At 41.9% G+C, this 6098-nt stretch overlaps 1 pseudogene; it reads left to right on the forward strand.

Annotated features, from left to right (window-relative positions):
* The first annotated feature begins 4232 nt into the window (after window positions 1-4232).
* Window positions 4233-4731, forward strand: LOC150060385 (immunoglobulin kappa variable 1-39 pseudogene; annotated as a pseudogene).
* The last annotated feature ends 1367 nt before the right edge of the window (window positions 4732-6098 follow it).

Here is a 6098-nt window from a genome sequence, read left to right on the forward strand (position 1 = left end):
TTAGTTCTGCTTTAATTTCCTTTTTTAGGGTTTTAAAGTTTTCGTCAAAAAGGTCCTTTACATTCTTAGTTAAGCTAATTCCTAGCCTCTGCGTCCATCTGCAGGTGCTCCACGGTGGTGGGGAGTTTTTCACTCCCCTTGGGTCTCTGCTGCCGCCACCTGTGTTCTGCGTCTGGGCTCCGCTGCTTGCTGTTCTGGTTCCGCGTCTGGGTTCCGCTGCTTCTGCTGTTCGCTGGCCCGGTTCTGTGCTGGTTTCTGTAGCCTTTGGGTTCCCAGCCTGGTGCCCTCCACTGCCACCGCTTTTCCTGGATTAGAGCTGGTGCCCGTCCCCGCTTTCAACAGCTGAGTGGCAGTGCGTTGGACAACAATGTCACTCTTATCAGTGGTTGCTTGAAGGCCAAGCGACTGCGAGACAGCTATGCTAATAATGACCAGCCTGGTTGTTACAATACCATTACTGAATATTGATGTTAAAATGTGCTGTCTCAAAATTGGCTATGGCTCAATGTTAGTGTGGTAGTCTTGAGCTGAAGTGCTTAGGGACAACACCTATACCCCGAGTTCAAATCTCACAATCAGAAAAATATATACTGCCTCACATAATGAATACTAGCTGTTTATGTGTGTTTCAATTTGTTTTATAAAATTTTAACTGAAGCATTTTCCGTGGCACTCATTACATTTCAAGGGCTCAAGAGCCATATGTGATTGATGACTGATTACACAGCTCAGATCTAGGCATTGTCATTGTGGAATATTTTATTGGAAGATATTGGGCTGGGTAACAGTGGTAGGGAACGCTCATACTGAGGGATGACAGGAGCGGAACATTATTTGATACGTGCAAATCAGACATGTGTGTGCCTTATGTGCTGTTCTACCACCCATAGTGCTTCTGCTGAGTGAGAATTTTGTATGGGCAAGAGATGATGAGGATGTTGAAAGAGATGACATCGATCAAGCTATTTTGGATTCCTAAACTGCCTTTGTCCAAGTACTTAAAGGTAATAAACAATTACAATTAAGTAACTAATTGCATAAAAGAAGCAAATGTTTCTTGGCTGAAACAAATGTTTCTATCCCTGGAAATATTAATTTGATGTTTCAGTATATCAGCTAAAGACACACATCTTTCTACCTCTTGGTAACAGCATTGGAGAATTACAGTATATGTGCACGCGTGTGTACACTTGTGTGTGCATGCAGATGTGAGGGATAGAGAGAAATGAGAAAGATGACCATGGACAGAGAGACTAAGATGAATGTAAAGAAGAACCATGTTTGTGTTTGGGGAGGAAATCCATTATGAGGGGCAGAAGGAAGGGAGAGGTTGATGGAGTGTATGTAACTGAAGTACCGTATAGCCATCAGTATTTTAAAAAAATCATCAAAAGAAGATAATAGGGGAATAAAGTATGAGGTGGTAAGCATCACCAAATAAATTGTATGTGTGTATGGCAGTTTAATAATGGAACTCCTTTGCACAACTTATGCTAAGGGAGATGTAGAGGAAATGGAAGAATTGGTGGCTGGGCAGAGCATCAGTGAAATCCAGCTTCTGTAATCTTAAGGGATGAAATGTCACAGTCTGACCACGAGATGGCAGGCTCCACATTGCTCACACAGAGCTGCCTATCTGAGAATACAATGGAAATAGAAATCTGTCTGCTATCACCAGCGATGCCACCAGAACCCTGAACACATCAACAGCCCATAACACAAATTCGCAGTTAGGCAGCACCTTCTAGCAGAATGGATTTAGGGGAGAAAGTCTGTGCCCTTGCTGGTTCTGAGCCAAAAGCATGGCATCACTTCTATCCCTACCTTCTCTATAGGTACCAAAGCCCTCTCTAAAGAGTTGTGTCCCACAGTGTGTGTATGTTTGGAGAAGTGTTCTGAAAGAAGAAATGAATGTGAAGGTTGGGATGGAGAGAGTGCAGTCATGAAATTCAATTCATATTCTACAGAATTAAGGAAGCTGACATAAAAGATGTGTTAGGGAGGGATGGGAGAGAATGATGGAAGAAATGCTGTTTATCAAGATACATTGTCTTTATAAACTGCTTTGTTGAGTGGCAAATCCTGTATACATCTCCTGAAAGATACATTTTAAAAGTGAAGTCGTACAGGATAGAGCGAATTTCATATCACCAGTGCTGTTGGAAGGAAAGGTGGCAATGCACTCTGTCTCATGCCCAATTTCCAGGCATCAACACTTGGGAGGACATGAGAAGAAAGAACAATCTGGGTGGACAGCTCTTGCACCTCCCTAATCTCCAGAACTTTGAGAAAAGAAATTCCATTATCTCAGTAGCATTTCTCTTGCTATTTTATTTCCCTTTGGCAGTCTAGGCAAACAAATACACCAAACCAGCTCTCCCTGTGCAGGGTCAGCCTCAAGAGTTGAGCTTTGGGCATGGTGTCCTCATCTTGATAATCTCCCTCATAAAGCTCTCACCAGGGAGAGGAAGGACTCGGGTTCCACCATCAGCGGGTCTGCATTGAGCGTGAAGGTTTCCTTGTGGATGAAGGTATTGGCCTGTTTGGTTATCTGAATAGAATGGCGTTTACTAAGTAACCAGATTGATCAGTACTGATTTTACTTCTCACACTTCCATGTCAGTGCACAGTTCCTGAGGTTGCTGTCTCTAGTTCCTCCCTGTGTCCTCCGGGAAGGTGATCAGCAAGAAGACTAACAGTACCCTGACTGGAAACCAGCAGATGCTAAGCTTGTTCTCTCTGTGGCACCATGCCTACTGCAGGGAGGCTGGGGGCTCTGGACTGTGGTTATTCTGATCATCAGCAACATCATTGCCTCTGAGGCACAAGGACCAACTTCTGTCCCCACCAGCAGGGGGGCAACCTCACTCCAGCTGCTAGGAAATTCTTCTCAAATTTCTCTCTGTCTGAAAGTCTTGTTGGCCTTAAATTCACAGGCCATATTCCCAAACCAAGCAGAGATCTGTGGTTCTTTTTGAATAAATAGAAGTTTGCCTTCATTGTCACCATGAGGCACAGGCTTATTCCAACCGTACCAGTGTATCTTTCCTGCAGATCACTCTGCTTTCTTTCTCGTTCTTCAGTTAAATTGGAATCAAGGTGATATTTAAAATGGGACACTTCTTTAATAAGCTGTCCTCAATAGTATCCTTCCTCTCATTTTCTTTGTAGGGCATCAGCTGTGTTCTCCTAGGTCTAGAAATGAGTATCTTTCATAATGGGAAAGAAACATAGTTTTGATCTTCTGTGATTAGTTCAAAAATTAGACATATCAGGAGTGAGGGGACAGGTTGTTATTTTGAGAAAGTTCTTGGTTATCAAGAAACAAGAAGGAAGGTCAGACTTTACCTCTGAAAAGTTTTTGAGACTGCTTTGAAATCTGAGAATTGTATTTGATGAATATTTGCAGAGACATTGCAACCCTCTTGAGACTATGAGGCATTTTTCCCAATCTCAAAAAGATAAAGAAGGAGTTTTGGTCCTTTCTGCTGGCACAAATCTGCAGTCAGTTCCCAGATTTCAGACTACAGTGTGTCATTTAAATCGTTGCTAAAGTTTCTCCTTCTTGCTTTCTTAGTTCTTTTTTTTGTGTTTATCAATAAAATTTATCTTTGACTTTTCCTAAAGCAGTTTTGCAAAGGAGTTACCATTTGTCAAAGTAGCTTATGAATATAATATATCTAAAAGACATATAACTTATCCCAAAGGGCACATAAGAAGAAGAACCTGACTGAATCCAGAAAGTGCTTTTCGAGAGTAGATATGAATTAGCAAGCATATACAAGCATGTTTTAAGGGAGAACGAGTCATGCAATCCAAGATGTTTATGAATTTTTTCCTGAGTTTTTCTTTTTATCCTAAATGGGAAATACCCTTTTGTTTATCTAACTCCTTCCAATTCCACTCATTATTCACAAAGACTGTCATTAAGGTACAGAGAAATCATTTACTGAGCCATGAAGAGAAAGGTACCTCAGTTTACCCATGGTAGAGAGACTGGTTACACCTTGTGAACTTTGGGGGATCATGTGCTCTCCTGGTTTGAGCTGGGGAATCTGGGGACTTGGAACCTATGCTGAGTGACATTCAGAGAGGAGCCAGCCCTGCACCTGTGCCCAGCCCAGCCCAGCCCCTGCTCATTTGCATGTGCCCAGAGCTCAGCCCACTGCCCTGAGCACTTCTTCAGAGTCTGCCCACACCCTGGGCAGCAGTCAGTCCAGTCATCACCCAGCATGGACATGAGGACCCCTGCTCAGCTCCTGGGGCTCCTGCTGCTCTGCCTCCCAGGTAAGGCCCAGCTCCTGCTGGGCATGAACTCAGCCTAGGACATCCAGAGCGGTCTGGAAATTCAGGGAAGACCTCTTGTAACATGGTTAGCAAGGAGGATAAATGTTTTTGTGTCTCCCAGGTTCCAGATGTGACATCCAGATGACCCAGTCTCCATCCTCCCTGTCTGCATCTCCAGGAGACAGAGTCACCATCAACTGCAGGTCCAGTCAGAGCATTGGTAGTGCTTTAAACAGGTATCAACAGAAACCAGGCGAAGCTCCCAAGCTCCTCATCTATTCTGCAAAGAATTTACACTCTGGGGTCCCATCCAGATTCAGTGGCAGTGGATCTGGGACAGAGTTCACTCTCACCATCAGCAGCCTGCAGCCTAAAGATGCGGCCACTTATTACTGTCAACAAGATTATAATTACCCACCCACAGTGATACAAGTCATAACATAAACCTTCCAGGGAAGCTGAAGTGAGAGTCTGGGCTGCTCTAGCTCCTCCTCCTGCTGACACAGCTTCCCACATGCAGCCAGTATTTTAAAGTCACTGGAAAGTATCGGAGGAAGGACATGGAGGCATCTGGACATCCTCACTCTCTGTCCTCCTGCTCCTTCTCAGCATCACACACCTGACAATTCATCTTCTGACTTACAAAGGACACAATCTCTACTCATTTGTCGTTCATGTTTGTTATAAATTTGAAGTCAGTAATAGCCCATCATAGATTTTTATGTCTATGTAGTTATGTTTCTATCTCTAAGACATTGTCTATAACCTTGGGTACCCAAATGTTGAATCATTGTTCTTGTACTGTTTGGATCTAATATCCACACAAACCCTTAGCTTAATTGTGATTATGTTCCAAAATGTATGTGCCTGTGATTGTATTTAGAGATTTCCATACTTATTTGTTAAACATATCATTTAAGATATGATGTAAAAATCAGAGCTGATAAAATCATAAAAAATAAATTTGCAGGCAGATGGAGAAAAGAAGCCACAATAGGTATAACATAGCAGACTTTTTAAAGACAGTTAAAATAGCTTGTGAAATGGTTTTTTGAAAAATAATTTTGTAAACAATTTTAGTCGTTAAATTTTTAGTATAATTTTTGTTGCCACAGTTTAATTATATTTAAAGTGCAATAGGATATGTAGCTGTGTGCACACATTGTGCAATGATCTAAACAATAAACTTGTCAAGTTAGTTCATCATATTACACATCAGTCTCTTATAGTCATTTTTCTGATTTCTTCTGCAAATATAGTATTTTAATAAAAACCTCATTTCATATAACATGTTAACAACTAGTGTATTCTCTAATAATCAGATAATTCATTTATCTTTGATCCTGAATGTCAAAATCAACGCCATGATCTCATCCTTGAAAGTAGACTGGAATAATTAATTTTAGATAGGTGAATAAATATCAAGGCAAAAGAATAAAAATTCTGCATACCTGTTTAGGAATTGTTTTCCTAAACCAGAAATTTTTTTCCTGTTGCTTGATCTCAGGGTGTTATTCAGAGCAAATGGACAAAGCACCCTTGGCTTTCAGCCAGGTTCAAATAAGTCCACACATAGAAATACAAAATATTCCACCTCACTCCAGCTAGAATGGCCAGGATCAGGAAAACGAATGACAACAGATGCTGGAGGGGATATGTCCAGGAGGGATCACTACTACACTGTTGGTGGGAGTGCAAACTCGTTCAACCACTATGGAAAGCAGTGTGGCAGTGCCTCAAAAGGCTAAACATAGAACTCCCCTATGACCCAGCAATTCCACTACTTGGCATTTAGCCAACCACCCAGAAAC

The sequence above is a fragment of the Megascapheus bottae genome, chromosome 7, assembly GCF_031878675.1.
Source record: "Megascapheus bottae isolate mThoBot1 chromosome 7, mThoBot2.hap1, whole genome shotgun sequence".
Classification (NCBI taxonomy): domain Eukaryota; kingdom Metazoa; phylum Chordata; class Mammalia; order Rodentia; family Geomyidae; genus Megascapheus; species Megascapheus bottae.